The sequence below is a fragment of the Cetorhinus maximus genome, chromosome 25 (assembly GCF_964194155.1).
Source record: "Cetorhinus maximus chromosome 25, sCetMax3.hap1.1, whole genome shotgun sequence".
Taxonomy (NCBI): Eukaryota; Metazoa; Chordata; class Chondrichthyes; order Lamniformes; family Cetorhinidae; genus Cetorhinus; species Cetorhinus maximus.
Window position 1 is genome coordinate 45902767 of NC_135903.1, and position 17697 is coordinate 45920463.

At 44.2% G+C, this 17697-nt stretch overlaps 1 protein-coding gene across 1 annotated transcript in view; it reads left to right on the forward strand.

The window, feature by feature from the left end:
• The first annotated feature begins 297 nt into the window (after positions 1-297).
• The window catches only part of LOC144668101 (corticotropin-releasing factor receptor 1), a 233317-nt gene continuing 215917 nt past the window's right edge, over positions 298-17697 (forward strand). The window contains exon 1 of the mRNA XM_078529890.1: positions 298-481. The gene's annotated coding sequence lies outside the window, so the exon portion shown is untranslated. The remainder of the gene's footprint in view (positions 482-17697) is intronic.

A 17697-nucleotide genomic window follows, 5' to 3' on the forward strand; every position in this document is an offset into this window, starting at 1 on the left:
TCATGAAACCATGTTGACTTCATCTGATCAGAGAATGATCTTTCAAATGGAATGCAATGACTTTCTTAATAATTGTGACAACCTTTGACCTGGAATCAGTGCGGTAGGGAAACATTGTAATTTCTTTAAAATGTCTGTGAAATGTGTAATTGTTTGTAAGAATGTTTGAACAAGACTTTTAAGAGTTTGCATCAGTTGTAAAGGAATCACTTTTGGATAATAAGGAATAACTGACCCATGTGACCTGGTGACCCTTGACCCGGAAGCAGTGCCAACAGGAAGGGAGTTAACATACAGAAAGTTGTGTGACTGTCAGACACAGAGACAAGTAGAAAAGCTGGAAAGCAAAGCCCATCAGTGCACAGACACACAGAGAAAATAGAGAGAGAGTCAGAAAGGGAAGCACAGAATTGGATAGAAGAAAGTCTCTCTCAGGGTCAGGTTTTCTGTTCGGCAGAAAAGGAGACAGGAGCTCTTGGAGGTACTTTGTGATCTGGCTAAGCATGTCTAAAAACTGTAAATTGCTTAGAGACGTTAAAGAGCTGGGTTGTTTTGCAAAAGTGGCCATACCGTGGACCAGAGCATTATGGGTTGGTTGGTTGAAAGGGAACTGTGGAAAGCTACACCATCAGGACTGTTGTGACCTGAGGGAGAGAGGGTCCACAGAAATATAACTTGCTGATAATAACCATCCCCATGGAACTGAAAGGTGAAAGCTGTTGTCGGATAGGACTCCTGATCCACTGAGTGAATAAAGATCAGCATATTGTGGAACTGTATAGCTACGCAGTGTCACACTTATGTAGGTAGTGATGCAGATGCTTGTGGTCCTTTAAGATGTATCTTTATTGTATTGACTATTTAAAGTGAAATGTACCTTTTTTTTAAAAGATAATTCGCTTGTGAATTCATGTTTAATTTATGTTGGTTCTGTTTTGTGTTAAAGTAGAAGTTACAAAAAGTGAAATCTTCTTCTTTGGGGCTCATTTGGTAAGTTTGATTATTTTAGCTTACGGTTCCCACAGGGATTGTGACATAATAGATTCCAGCATTTTCCGATGACTGATGTCAAACTAACTGTTTAGTAATTCCCTGTTTTCTCTCTCCCTCCTTTCTTGAATAGCCAAGTTATGTTTTCTAACTTTCAAACTGCCAGGACCATTCTAGAATCTAGGGAGTTTTAGAAACTCATAACCAGTGCTTCCACCCTTTTCGAACCCTAGGATATGGGTCATCAAGGCTTGAAGAATTGTTGGCTTTAAATCCCTTAAATTTCTCCAATACTTCTCTGTTGATGTTGATTCCTTGGTTTCCTTCTATATTTGGTGTGTAACTTGTGTCATATACTGTGATATTTGTTTCTTCCATTTCCTCATACCACATCATAATTTCTCCTGTCTCTGCTTTAAGGCACCAACATTTACTTTAGCTGTTTTTGTTAGTATTATTTGTGATCCTGGGTTATTAATGATACTTTTTTATTATTTGTAATATTGATGAAGTTGGTTTATTGATAATGCTGGTATGATCAGTGATATTGGTATTATTGGTGATACTGGTTTATCGGTGATATTTGTGTTATCGTTGATGTAAATGTATCGGTAGTCTGTTGGTGATGTTGGTATTATTAGTGATGTAGGTACTAATTATAATGTTGCTACATTTCAGGAAGGATGTGAGGGTCCCCAAGAGGGTGCTGAGGAGATTTACCAGAATGGTTCCAGGATGAGGGATTTTAGTTACAAGGTTAGGTTGGAGAAGCTGGGGTTGTTCTCCTTGGAGCAAAGGAGATTAAGGGGAGATTTGATAGAGGTGTATAAGATTTTTACAGGTTTTGATAAAGTAGACCAGGAAAAACTGTTCCTAATATCTAGTGGAACAAAGATTACGGGGCACAGATTTAAGGTTTTGGTTAAGGGATGCAGGGGGAATGTGAGGAAGGATTTTTTTTACACAGTAATTGGTAATGATCTGGAACACTCTGCGCATGAGGGCGGTGGAAGTGGAGATGATGAATAATCTGAAAAGAAATTTGAGTGGGTATTTGATGGAAATAAACCTACAGGGCTATGAGATAGGGGGGAATGGGATTGACTGGGTTGCTCCACAGAGAGCCAACATGGATCTGATGGACTGAATGGCCACAATCTGTGCCATAATCACTCTTGGTGATGCTGGTGATATTGATGTTGCCAGCATTATTGGTTATATTGGCATTACTGGTAATGATGAAGGATTCTTCTGTTGCTTTGATGGATGGGTGTTCAGCTAGTAAAAACAAAAAGACCAGTTTACAGGCTAGGTTGATATTAGCTCCTGTGATAAATTATGCAAATTAAGATTTGATCAATTATAAACACCAAACATGAGGTCAGTGTTAGAGGGATGAATGGAGGCATTGGCTTTGCGACGTACTCACTTGTCCTGAAGGCACTTGACACTCTTTTCCTCAAATGTTGGGATCCCTTGATGACAGAAACTGGGGAGTGTTCTGAAAATGGTGTAATTGGACTTCCGAGCAAACGTTGTAGTTTCGAGAAATGCTCATGTGACCCGAGGTTGCAATGGGAATCAAAGCTAAAGAGCAAATAGGAAATAGAAAGCTAATTGGGGACCAATCACTGCTGGTCTCAGAACCTACAGTTTAGAGCACAGAACCTGTGGTGGGAAAGCACACCAAGCTCTCTATGAATAGAGCATTTTTATGTTTGGTTGCAAGAAGAAAACACAATTCCATGTGCTCTTGGTGAAGTGATATGCGAGAGAGCTGAGTGATTGTATCATAGGGGACCAGACCGTGAACCAGGTGTGGTGGTTAGTCGTTGAAAAGGAACTCTGGAAAGTTATGCCATGAGGATAGTCATGACCCAAATGAGAGGGTACGTAGATGTGTGCCTGGTCAGGGTTAACTGTATCCCATCTACTGTAACCAATGGAATTCAACTGCCGATGAAAGTGACTTGAAGGCCAGATCCATTGAGTGAGAAGCGAGAGATCGGAGACCGAAGGGAAAGACTCGAACTTGCACATGGTGCCACATTTATATGGGAAGTGATATGAGAGCTTGTAACAATGTGAGGTATATCTTTGTTGTATCGACTATTAAAGTGAAATTTATCCTTATATTTGAAATATCATTAATGTTAATTATTGTCGAATTTATGTTGATCTTTTTGGTTTGTTGCAGTAAATGTTTTCAGAAGTGAAATCTTGCCCAGCAGTCTCCTGTCTGTTGGTGTTGTGGTGATTCCTTTCTTTAGAAAAGTTGTCAGTCTCTATGGAAATGGGAATAGTTCCGTTTGTTTTATTTGCAATACTGATTTATTGGTGGTTCCAGCTTATTGGGAATATAGATTTACTGGTGATGTTGGTATTATCTCTGACATTGGATATATTGTGGGTGATGTTGGTTTGTCAGGATCTTGGCTTAGTGATGATGCTAGTATTATTGGTAATACTGGTGTTTTAGATATTTGAATGGATTGCAATTGGAATCAACCAAATTCAGCAATAATTCATTTTAACTCTCACTTTTCGAACAAGGCTTTAAACCCACAAAGCAAGGCGAGACTCTTCAGATAGATTTAAAGAAAAATATAAATTAGTACTGCGTTGAAATATAGAATTATGGAATTAGTTCAATCAAAATATATAAGAATCATGCATCCATACAATTAAACCTTCTCATAAGTATCATTCTCTGTCTTCCTTCTTTACTAAACTAATTTCAAGTACATCACCCAAAACAAGAAGTATATTTATCTCATCCATAAGACCTCTATAACTTTCGCTGGGTGATCAGTTCCACAAAAGCATGTATTCTTCTTTTGGATAAGTATCTTCAGTCAGAATACGGCGAGCTAATGGTGTCTCTGGAGATGGGATTTTTAATGCTTAGAGAAGGTTCAAGACCCTCCCTGTCCACGTGTTAATGGGACCTTGTCACCATTGATTGGCTGACATATTCCTTAATTTAGCTGAATTGGTCTTAGTCTTTGTGCGTAATTATCTTGATAATTTGAGCAAGTTCATCGTTGTACTTTTAACCTTATTTCAGACGTGCAACTTAATATTTTGTGTAACTTTTGGCTTCTAAACTTTCTTCTAATCTGAATTAAATACATTATTTTGTAGTAAACATTAAAATCTCTTTAGGAACATACCTAGTGTGATGGACTGAGGCCTCACTCTGTATAATCTTTTTATAAAATATATAGAGATATGCTCATTGCTGCCTCTAAAACTTTCAAACTGGTCAAGGGCCTAAAATGGCTGAATCTATGCCTGTCTGTGACCTTCGAACAAAAGGAACTACCAGGCAGTATCGGAGAAACTCGCACATCATTAAGTCTGAAGAGCCATTGTGGGCTACACAGACCAAATTCAAAGAGAGTGATTCAAAGGGCATCTGCAATTCGTAACCCAGGCTGGCCAATTGGAGTCTGTTCCTCTGCTAAGACAAAGGACCCCCCACCCCCCTGCCAACAGCTTTCCTTTCATTTCTTAATTGTTGAGACATTCAACAGTCTCAGGGACCCTGTAGTTTGTGGAACCAGTAATATTGCCTTGCTGCGCTGCAAAGTTTCAGTCTGCCATTTTTCCACCTAACCAGCAACCTCACAGACAAGGAGCTCTGGCCCAGGTTGGACACCTGGCCCCAACTACACTGCTTCACTAGAAAGTCTGTACCATCACCTACAAGACTGAATTATCTCTGCATGCCTATCACATCGTGTGAAGTCAACACCACCGGAAAAGTGAATTGTACAGCATCGGTTTTTAGCTCTCAGACCTCCGTGAAAAAATACCTTATTGAACTTTAATTCTGGTCTCTGGACCCTCCGTGAAACAATATTTATTTTCTCTCTGGTCTCTGTGCTGTAAATCCTTTTTTCTATCCCTCTTTTACTGTTTGAGTGCAAAGGAAGCAACATTGTGACCCTCCTCTCGCCTTTAGTGTGTGTGCAAATAAACTAACCTTTTGAGTTAATTCTATCTCGAGTTTGCTCGAGTTTATTAATAAACAATTGGATCAGACCAAAACTGTGGGGATGGGAAATACATCACTGCTTATAAAGGGAGAAACATATCAAAAACACCTTTCTATTTACAGACGGATGGTGAGAGAAGAAATCAGGGCTGTTTAAATTAATCCCCTCCTGTCCATAACTCTACTATTAACCTGTGTAAGTTTAAAGACCAATCTTGTGATAAAACGACAAATTAATTAATTAATTATTATTTAATTATATCTGAGGCTTAATCTTAGTTTCTGGCCTGGAGTCCAACTATTCATATGAGTTCTTCCTTAACCGATGTCCTTCTTCCTTAACCGAGGTTTTCCACCCACGGTGGTTGACAGGGCCCTCAACTGTGTCCAGCCCATCTCCCGCGCATCCGCCCTCACACCTTCTTCTCCCTCCCAGAAACATGATAGGGTCCCCCTTGTCCTCACTTATCACCCCATCAGCCTCCGCATTCAAAGGATCATCCTCCGCCATTTCTGCCAACTCCAGCACGATGCCACCACCAAACACATCTTCCCTTCACCCCCCCCTGGCGGCATTCCGTAGGGATCGTTCCCTCTGTGACACCCTGGTCCACTCCTCCATCACCACCTACACCTCAACCCCCTCCCACGGCACCTTCCCATGCAACCGCAGAAGGTGCAACACCTGCCCCTTTACTTCCCCTCTCCTCACCGTCCAAGGGCCCAAACACTCCTTTCAAGTGAAGCAGCATTTCACTTGCATTTCCCCCAACTTAGTCTACTGCATTAGTTGCTCCCAATGTAGTTTCCTCTACATTGGAGAGACCAAACGCAGACTGGGTGACCGCTTTGCAGAACACCTTCGGTCTGTCTGCAAGTATTACCCAGACCTCCCTGTCACTTGCCATTTCAACACTCCACCCTGCTCTCATGCCCACATGTCCATCCTTGGCTTGCTGCATTGTTCCAGTGAAGCTCAACGCAAACTGGAGGAACAGCACCTCATCTTCCGACTAGGCACTTTATAGCCTTCCGGACTGAATATTGAGTTCAACAATTTTAGATCATGAACTCTCTCCTCCATCCCCATCCCCTTTCTGATTTTCCCCCTCCTTTTTGTTTTTTTTCAATAATTTATATATATTTTTCTTTTCCCACCTACTTCCATTATTTTTAAGTGTATTTCCATCCATTGTTTTATCTCCACCTTTTAGCCTATTTTGATCCCTCCCCCCACCCCCACTAGGGCTATCTGTACCTTGCTTGTCCTGCTTTCTACCCTTAATTAGCACATTCCTTAGATAATATCACCACCTTCAACACCTCTTTGTCCTTTTGTCTATGACATCTTTTGGTTATCTCCACCTATCACTGGCCCTTTATCCAGATCTTCTTGTCCCACCCCCCGCCTTAAACCAGCTTATATTTCACCTCTCTTCTATTTTTACTTAGTTCTGTTGAAGGGTCATTCGGACTCGAAACGTTAACTGTGCTCCTATCCGCAGATGCTGCCAGACCTGCTGAGTTTTTCCAGGTATTTCTGCTTTTGTTTTGGATTTCCAGCATCCGCAGTTTTTTGTTTTTATCTCTGTGTTTAATTGACTGCCACTGCTCTTCAAGAAATGCCTTCCTTGAAGAAGTTTTGTACTACTCTCCGTCAGGATTTTCATATCTCTCTTTTGCCTTGTTCACCTTCATTGCTTTCCATTTCTCTCCTGGTGTTTGACAAGGTGTTTGCTAAAATCTGCTTTCACAGCCATATTCCCTTCCTCAGTGACTGTCTCCGTCTCCGACTTACCCCATGTGGATTTCAACTGAAGTTCCATCCCTCATGTTTCGAACCCACCCAGGATTGCAGGTATCTCCAGGACATACAACGCTGCTCGGACTGCTGTTCCCATCGCATTCTGAGATCCACACTCAGTCCCATGCGCCGCCATATGAACACACTCGACCTCTCCCTCCAGCAGCACGGCTGCACCCTTTTTCAAATCTGCGCGTGCCCCCAGTTTCATTTTATTCTTCGTCTCATCCGATGCCTCAACAAGAAACTTTTTCTCTTTCTCTCAAGTGCTAAGGAACGCAAGCTCCAACAACTCATCGACACTAACACCCATCTAGGACCCTCCACCCCTGCCTGTCCCTCTGTCCCCACCCCATCTTCCAACCCCAGCCCCGGCCGTGTATTCACTATACCCCCTGACCATCCCCTCTCCGACGCTGAACGTTCAGTGCTCAGCAAAGGACTTAGCTTCATACCCTTACGCCCTCATCTCAATGAATTTCGGGCTCGGCACGATGCTGAACTCTTCCTCCGCCGCCTTCGTTTCCGTGCTCACTTCTTTGGGCAGGAGTCCTCTCCCTGTTCAACGGATCCTTTTACCCACCTCCAATATTCTCCCTCCACCTGGACCCATCCCTCTGGATTCTTACCTTCTCTTGATCTTTTCATTGAGAACTGTCGGCGTGACATTAGTCGTCTCAATTTCTCTGCTCCTCTCACCCACTCTAACCTGTCTCTCTCTGAACTTGCTGCACTCCGTTCTCTCAGGTCCAACCCTGACATTGTCATCAAACCCGCTGACAAGGGTGGTGCTGTTGTTGTCTGGCGCACTGACCTCTACCTCGCGAAGGCTGAGCGTCAACTCGCAGACACTTCCTTCTACCTCTCCCTGGACCATGACCCCACCACTGAACATCAAGCCATTGTTTCCAGGACTGTTACTGATCTCATCTCCTCTGGCGACCTTCCTTCCACAGCTTCCAACCTGATAGTCGCCCAACCTCGGACGGCCCACTTCTACCTCTTACCCAAAATCCACAAACAGGACTGTCCCGGCAGACCGATCGTGTCAGCCTATTCCTGCCCCAAGGAACCCATTTCTTGCTATCTTGACTCCATTCTCTCTCCCCTTGTCCAGTCCCTTCCCACCTACATCCATGATTCCTCTGACACCCTACATCATATCAACAATTTCCAGTTCCCTGGCCCCAACCGCCTCCTCTTCACCATGGACGTCCAATCCCTCTACACCTCCATCCCCCACCGGGATGGTCTGATGGCTCTCCGCTTCTTCCTTGAACAGAGGCCCGAACAATCCCATCCACCACTACTCTCCTCTGTTTGGCTGAACTTGTTCTCTCACTGAACAATTTCTCCTTAAACTCCTCTCACTTCCTCCAAATAAAAGGTGTGGCTATGGGTACCCGCATGGGCCCCAGCTATGCCTGTCTCTTTATGGGGTATGTGGAACATTCCTTGTTCCAGTCCTGCTCTGGCCCCCTCCCACAACTCTTTCTCCGGTACATCGATGATTACTTCGGTGCTGCTTCATAGTCTCGGCTGGACCTGGAAAAATTTATTAATTTTGCTTCCAATTTCCACCCCTCCATCATTTTCACATGGTCCATCTCTGACACTTCCCTTCCCTTTCTTGACCTCTCTGTCTCAATTTCTGGTGATAGACTGTCCACCAATATCCATTACAAGCCTACCGACTTCCACAGCTACTTCAACTACAGCTCCTCACACCCCGCTTCCTGTAAGGACTCCATACCATTCTCTCATTCCTTCGCCTCCGTCGCATCTGTTCTGATGATGCTACCTTCAAAAACAGTTCCTCTGACATGTCCTCCTTCTTCCTTAACCGAGGTTTTCCACCCACGGTGGTTGACAGGGCCCTCAACCGTGTCCGGCCCATCTCCCGCGCATCCGCCCTCACGCCTTCTACTCCCTCCCAGAAACATGATAGGGTCCCCCTTGTCCTCACTTATCACCCCACCAGCCTCCGCATTCAAAGGATCATCCTCCGCCATTTCCGCCAACTCCAGCATGATGCCACCACCAAACACATCTTCCCTTCACCCCCCCCGGCGGCATTCCGCAGGGATCATTCCCTCTGGGACACCCTGGTCCACTCTTCCATCACCACCTACACCTCAACCCCCTCCCACGGCACCTTCCCATGCAACCGCAGAAGGTGCAACACCTGCCCCTTTACTTCCCCTCTCCTCACCGTCCAAGGGCCCAAACACTCCTTTGAAGTGAAGCAGCATTTCACTTGCACTTCCCTCAACTTAGTCTACTGCATTCGTTGCTCCCAATGTGATTTCCTCTACATTGGAGAGACCAAACGCAGACTGGGTGACCGCTTTGCAGAACGCCTTCGGTCTGTCTGCAAGTATTACCCAGACCTCCCTGTCACTTGCCATTTCAACACTCCACCCTGCTCTCACGCCCACATGCCTGTCCTTGGCTTGCTGCATTGTTCCAGTGAAGCTCAACGCAAACTGGAGGAACAGCAGCTCATCTTCCGACTAGGCACTTTACAGCCTTCCGGACTGAATATTGAGTTCATCAATTTTAGATCATGAACTCTCTCCTCCATCCCCACCCCCTTTCTGATTTTCCCCCTCTTTGTTTTTTTCCAATAATTTATATAGATTTTTCTTTTCCCACCTACTTCCATTATTTTTAAGTGTATTTCCATCCATTGTTTTATCTCTACCTTTTAGCCTATTTCGATCCCATCCCACCCCCACTAGGGCTATCTGTACCTTGCTTGTCCTGCTTTCTACCCTTAATTAGCACATTCCTTTAGATAATATCACCACCTTCAACACCTCTTTGTCCTTTTGTCTGTGACATCTTTTGGTTATCTCCACCTATCACTGGCCCTCTATCCAGTTCTTCTTGTCCCACCCCCCTAAACCAGCTTATATTTCACCTCTCTTCTATTTTTACTTAGTTCTGTTGAAGGGTCATACGGACTCGAAACGTTAACTGTGTTCCTCTCCGCAGATGCTTCCAGACCTGCTGAGTTTTTCCAGGTATTCCTGTTTTTGTTTTGGATTTCCAGCATCCGCAGTGTTTTGCTTTTATTCATATGAGTTGATGAATCAAGGTCTCGGCTGCTGGTTTTGTCCATAGTTACGTACAGTTTAATAGTACAGATTAGCCATGTTCATTAAAAAAACTGCCAAAGTCATTCTAGCGAGTTAATCTCAATTTAAATATAAAGGCAAAAAGTTACATAATTCATCCAAGGTTTTGTACTTATAAAAGGTGAGCTAATAATGTCAGTTTTGTTAATTATCCAAGATTAAATCTTTGTCATTAAAAGGCATACTGCTTACAGTGTTTATATTACTGGCACAGCTTTCAATACATAGTTCTACATTGTATCTGTAAGGCACATGCAGTAATTATGTTGAACTTAACAGACATTTTACAAATTTGTAGTGTCATGTTGTTAAAAGACTTCTTTACAATTTCGTTATTTAAAGGGTATCAATATTAGTCAAGCCCTTTAAAATAGCTATTGATTCATCTAATGTGTTCAAAAATTAATTGAGGTTCACTACCTTAAAACCATCGGTTGCTGGTTTGTCTAGTTCATTGTCAGTATAACAATATAGAACGTGAATACTGTTAAGGAATTATGTGTTACTTCTAAATGGCTCCCTTTGGCCCTGTTAGTTTATTCAGTAAATTTAATCTGAGAATGATTGATTGATTTTTACTAAAAATCACTATCTAAGCTTGCTTACAAGTGCTATCTGTGATGTTATTGCCAATCTAAGTCTCTTTGTGATTCTGGTATATTTGTGTTTACTTTTTTTATAACTCTTTTTTCATGGGATGTGGGCACTTGTTGCCCATCCATAATTGCCCATGCGCTGGGTGGCTTGCTAGGCCACTTCAGAGGGCATTTAAGAGTCAACCACATTGATGTGGGTCTGGTGTCCCATGTGGGCCAGACCAGGTAAGGACGGCAGATTTCCTTCCTTAAAGAACGTTGGTGAACCAGGTGGCTTTTTGTGACAGTGGACGATAGCTTGATATTACTGAAGCTAGCTTTATATTTCCAGAATTTGCTTTATTAATTGAACTTAAATTCCACCAGCTGACATAGTGGCATTTAAACCCATTTGTCCCAGTATTAGCCTGGGCCTCAGGATTATTGGTCCAATGACATTCCCACTATGCCACCAGCTCCCCCTATCAACCATTGTTAATGCTAGTATTATTGTTGATGTTGATATCATTAGTAGTATGGTAATGTTGTTGTTATTGGTGATGGTTGTGGTATTGTCTCCATAACTGGTTAAGTTGATTTTACTGGCATTGTTGCTATTATTGGCGAAATTGACTTATTGGTGAGGTAGGTAGTATTAATAGTGTTGTTGGTTTGAGCAGTGATGCTGGTATTATTGGTGATGTATGTATTAATTGTAATGTCGCTACACTTCAGGAAGGATGTAAGGGTCCTTGAGAGAATGTAGGGGAAATTTACCAGAATGACGCCAGGAATGAGAGATTTTAGTTTCCAGGTTAGGTTGCAGAAGCTGGGGTTGTTCTCCTCAGATCAAAGGAGATTGAGGGGAGATTTGATAGAGATGTACAAGATTATGACAGGTTTCGATAGGTGTTGATGGTATTATAGGCAATCCTAGTTTATTGATGATTCTTTTGTGTTTTGATGAAATTGGTTGGTTGGTGATGCCATTGTTATCAATGATGTTGATATTGTTAATGATGCTTGTATTATTGATGTGGTTGGTTTCTTGGTACTGCTGGTGTATTCATGACGTTGGCGTTATTGGTGATACTGGTTCCAGAGAAATTTACAGCAATTCATGGGGCCAATCATCCTATCTTGTCCATGCTGGCCAACGAGTAAACCACTTTCCAGCTCTTGGCCTTGTCGACTGCAGCACTTCAAGTACTTTTTAAACATTGAGGGTTTCTGTCTTTGCAACCTGTTCAGGCAGTGAGTTCCAAATCCCCACTGCCCTCTGGGTGAAATAATTTCCCTTTGTGTGCCCTTTAAACCTTCTACGTCTTACCCTAAATCTTTGCCCCCTGGTTATAGACCCTGAAACCAAGGAGAATAGGACCTTCCTATCCACTCTACCCAGCTCCCTCATAATTTTATACATAATTTGAATCAGGTCTCCCATCAGCCTCCACTGTTCCAAAGAAAACAATATTAGGCTATCCAATCTTTCCTCATAACTAAAATTCTCCACTCTAGGCAACATTCTCATAAACCTCCTCTGTACCCCCTCTAAGTGAAGTCATACCTCTCCTATGGTGCAGTGGCCAGAACTGCATACAGTATTCACAGTATTCAGCTTGAGCACAAAAATCAAGGCCCACGCTCCACTGCAGTACAGAGGGAGTACATTAAACCAAGGCCCCACTGGCCTGCTTAGGTGAACGTATAAGATCCCATGGCACTATTTTGAAGAAGAACAAGGGAGTTTTCCCCTGTGGCCTGGCTAACGTTTATCCCTCAATCAATATCACAAAAACTAAAGTCATCTGGTTTGGTGTTTATTGCAAGGATGGAATATAAAAAAGGGATGTTTTACTGCAGTCATATGGGGCATTGGTGAGACCACATCTGGAATACTGTATACAGTTTTGGATTCCTTATTTGAAAAAGGACATAATTGTATTAGAAGCAATTCAGATAATGTTCACTCAACTTACTCCTGGGATGAAGGTCTTACTCTAAGAAGGTTGAACAGATTGGACCTTTATAACCATTGAAGTTTAAAGGAATGACAGGTGATTTTATTGAAAGATACAAGATCTTGAGGGGGCTTGACAGGGTGGATACCTGGAGAATGCTTCCACTCGTGGGGGAGACTAGAGCTCGGAGACACAGTTTAAGAATAAGACTTTTAAGACTGAGATGAGGAGAAATATTTTTCTCGAACAGGGTCATTAGAATGTGGAATTCTCTTCCCCAGAGAGCAGTGGAGGCTGAGCCATTGAATTTATTCAAGGCAGACAGACATAGGGAGCTATGGGTTATGGCGGGAGGCAGAGAGGGAGGTGGAGTTGAGGCCACAATTAGATCAGCCATGATTGTATCGAATGGCGGAGCAAGCTGGAAGAGTTGAATGGCTTAATCCTCCTTATTCCTATACTCCTATGGTTATTATGTTATCTTATGTTCTTATGGGAAATTGGAGTTGAGGCTGAAATGAGATCAGCCATGATCATATTGAATGGCGGGGCAGGCTCGAGGGGCTGAATTACCTACTCCTGCTCCTAGTTCTTATGTTATTATGTTATGGCATTGCTGTTTGTGGGAGTTTGCTGTGTGCAGTGTGGCTGCTGTTTTCCGATACAGCTACACTGACTACACTTCAAAAAGTACTTCATTGGCTGTAAAGTGCTTTGAGACATCTGACAGTCATGAGCAATATAAATGTATATTATTTTATATAAAAGCAAGTCTTGCTTTTTCATCAATAATGTTGACATTATGGATCATTTTAGTTCAATGATGATTTGTGACTGTGGTATTGTTCCCGTCATTCTATTGCTCCCATCGTTTTATTGGTTGATTTTGATTTATTAGTAATGCTAGTTTATCATCAATGCCAGTTTATTGGTGATGCTGGTTTAGTGGTAATGCTGGAATTTAATACTGGTTACTTTGTTTTATTGCTGATGTTGGCATTGTTGGTGTCAGTTTATTGCTGATCTAAGTGTCTTGGTGATGTTTTTTTATTGGTGATGCTGGTAACTAAGGTCATGGTTACCTGGAAGTAGTGATCCCTACACTTCCATATGATTCAGAGATGAGGACAACCTACAGCAGACACCTCAAGCACTGGAGAAGTACCATCAGTGCCTTCGTGAGATCCTCAAAATCTAGTGGCGAGAAAGGCAGAATCCTCTCCCAAACCAACATGCCCAGCATCGAGGTGCTTAACACGCAAAACCAATTCTGCTGGGCAGGAAATGTCAGCCGTGTGCCTGAAACCAGACTCCCGAAGTAACTGCTGTACTTGGAACTCAGTCATGGCAGGAGATCCCCAGGAGGAGGGTGGAAACGCTTTAGGAAAGTCGTCCCTGAAGAAGTCAAATTTTTCTGCCGGCTCCTGGGAGTCCCTGGCCTGTGACCCAGCAAAATGGAGAAGGCAATGAACACATCAAAAGAGTTCTTAGGATGTGGGCATCGCTGGCAAAGCCAGCCTTTATTGCATATCCCTAGTTGCCCTTGAGAAGGTGGTGGTGAGCTGCCTTGAACTGCTGCAGTCCATGTGGTGTAGGTACACCTACAGTGCTGTTAGGAAGGGAGTTCCAGGATTTTGACTCAGTGACAGTGAAGAAACGGCGATATATTTCCAAGTCAGGATAGTGTATGGCTTAAAGAAGAACTTGCAAATCGTGGTGTTTCCATGCCTCTGCTGCCCTTGCCTTTCTAGGCGGTAAAGGTCTTGCCTTTGGAAGGTGCTGTCTAAGGAAGCTTGCTGAGTTCCTGCAGTGCATCTTGTAGGAGGCACACACTGCTGCTCCTGTGCACCAGTGATGGGAGGGAGTGACTGTTTAAGGTGGCGGGTGGGTTGCTTTGTCCTAGATGGTGTTGAGCTTCTTGAGTGTTGTTGGAACTGCACTCATCCAGGCTAGTGGAGAGTATTCCATCACACTCCTGACTTGTACCTTGTTGATGGTGGACAGGCTTTGGGGAATCAGGTGGTCAGTTACTCACCTCAGAATTCCTAGCCTCTGACCTGCTCTTGTAGCCATAGTATTTATTTGGCTGGCCTTATTGTGTTTCTGGTCAAAGGCAACTTATAGCATGTTGACAGTGGGGTATTCAGCGATGGTAATGCCGATGAATGTCAAGGGGAGATAGATAGTTTCTGCCTTGTTGGAGATGGTCATTCTCTGACACTTGTGTGGTATGAATGTTACTTGTCACTTATCAGCACAAGTCTGAATGTTATCCAGGTCTTGTTGTACATGGGCGGGATTGCTTCAGTATCTGAGGAGTTGCGACTGGATCTGAACATAGTGCAATCAACAGAGAATACCTCCACCTCTGACCTTATGTTGGAAGGAAGGTGAAGCAGCTGAAGATGGTTGAGCTGAGGATACTACCCTGAGGAACTCCTGCAGCGATGTCCTGGGGCTGAGATGATTGACGTCCAAGAACCACATCTTTTGTTGTGCTAGCTGTGCCTCCAACCAGTGGTGGACTGCCCCTAAACCCCCTCATTCCACAGATTCCATTGATTTCAATTTTGCTAGGGCTCCTTAAGTCACACTTGGTCAAATGTTGCCTGGATGTCACAGGCAATCACTTTCACCTCATGTCTGGAATTCAGCTCTTTTTCCATGTTTGGACAAAGCCTGTAATGGGGTTCAGAGCTGTGTGACCCTGGCAGAACCCAAGCTGAGCATCAGTGAACAGGTTGTTACTGGACCAAGTGTTGCTTGATAGCACTGTCAACAACACCTCCCATTAATTTGCAGCTGATGAGTAGACTAATATGTTGGGTTGGATTTGTCCTGCTTTTTGTGGACAGGACATTACTGGGCGATTTTCTTCATTGTAGTGCAGATGCCAGTGTTGTAGCTGTGCTGGAACAACTTGAATAAGGGTGTGGCTAGTTCTGGAGCACAAGTCTTTGGTACCAGGCTCATATTCAGCTCATGACTAAAACCATTTGCAGGGCTACAGGGGTAGAACACATGAATGCGTCTGATTCGATTACTCTACAGAGAGCTGGCGTGGACTTGATGGGCTGTTTGGCCTCCTCCTGGGCCATAATGACTCGATGACTCTACTGCTGGAATGTTGTTGGGGCTTATAGCCTTTGCAGTATCCAGTGTAATCAGCCATTTCTTGATGTCATGTGGAGTGAATCAAATTGGTTGACGACTACCATCTATAATGATATAGACTTCATGTGGAGGCGAGATGGATTATATACAAGGCACTTCTGGCAGAAGATGGTTACAAATTCTTCAGCCTCGTTTTTTGCGCTGATGTGCTGGACTCCTCCATCGTTAAGGATGGGGATATTTGTGTAGCTGCCTACTTCTGTTAGTTGTTTAATTGTCCATCACCATTCATGACTGGACGTGGCAGGACTGCAGAGCTTTCATCTTTGCTTAGCTCTATCCATTCATTGCTGTAGTCCAGTGTAGTCACCAGGTTGGTGCCTCATATTTAGATATGACTAGTGCTGCCCTGGCATACCCTTCTAAAACCTCATTAAACCAAACTTTTGAGTGAGGGATATGCCCATGCCATGAGGTTACAGATTGTGACTGAATACAATTCTGCTGCTGATTGTCCACACTGCCTCACAGATGCCAGGTTTTGAACTGTTGGATTTGTTACGTGTACTGCCACTCAATAAATGGAGGGTGTTCTCAGTGTGAAGACAGGACTTCATCTCCACAAGGACTGTGTAACTCAGAAGGACAAGTGCGTTTGTGACAGTTTGGTGATGACGAGGTCAAAAAGGTTTTCTCGCTCTTGTTAGTTCTCTCACCACCTGCCATAGACCCAGTCTGTAGACATGTCCGGTGGGACTCGCGCAGCTCAGTCAGCAGTAGTGCTATCAAGACACTCGTAGGATGGTATTTAATGGATGCAATGGGGGTTCCCAGCAAGAGACCTGCATTGCATCCTTTGTGGAAGGCCTGCCATTGACCAGAAACAGAGCTTGAGTAGCTACACTGTGACTACAGGACAGAGACCAGAAACCCTGCAGTGAGTAACTGACCTCCTGACTCCCCAAAGCTTGTCCATCATCTACAAGGCACAAGTCGAGTGTGATGGAATACTCTCCGCTTGCCTGGATGAGTGCAGCTCCCACAACATTCTGATTAGCACCCTTCCCACAAATATTCACAATCTCCACCTACGCACAGTGGCAGCAGTGTGTACCATCTATAAGATGCACTGCAGAAACTTACCAAGGTTCCTTCAACAGCACCTTCCAAAAACCACAACTGCTACCATCCAGAAGGACAATGGCAGCAGACACATGGGAACACCACCACCTGGAAGTTCCCCTCCAAGCCACTCACCATCCTGACTTGGAAATATATCACCGTTCCTTCAGTGTCACTGGGTCAAGTTCCTGGAACCCTTTCCTAACAGCGCCGTTGGTGTACCTACACCACAGGGACTGCAACGGTTCTAGAAGGCACTTAAGTGGTCAGTGGCAGGCCTTCCTCATGATCAAGGATGCTTGGGGTCGAAATCCTACCCCCCCCACCCCTCAAAAAGACCAAGGGCTGCCTGCCAATGGGAGGCCGGCAGCTGTTATTGCAGGCAGCGCCACTGGAGAGGCAAAGGCTGCTGCCAGGAATGTGCTTACACAAAGCTCACTGAGAGAACCAGACCACAGATGTGTGCTGGCGGAATGGTAGTAATGGGATGGGACACACGGGGTGTGGGGTCGGCAGCAACGACAGGAGGGTGGCTCTCAGAAGGTCTCCCAATTTCCTGATGTCAGGTCCTTCGATCAGACACTGGGTGCCTTTAAACAAGGGACCCCCCCCTCCCCCCCCCTCCCCCCCCCCTCCCCCCCCTCCCCCCCCCTCCCCCCCCCCTCCCCCCACAACCAACCCAGAAACCCACTGGCTTCTTGCTTGGTGAGTTGCCCACTCACTGCTCAGTGAATACCAGTAATGGTGAGATGAGACCCTTAAATGGCCATTAACTGTCCACTTATATGTCTCAATTGGCGGCAGGGCCATCCACGAGCCCTCGTCCCAGGATTTAAGAGACAAAGGCCCCCACCATCCTGCCCAATTAAATGCCCATATTTCCAAACCTGCCTTGGAGGTGGTGGGGGAGCATTAAATTCTACCCTTGGTGGTGGACATTGAAGTACATTTTGTGCCCTTATTCCTCAGTGCTTTTTCCAGTTGGTATTCA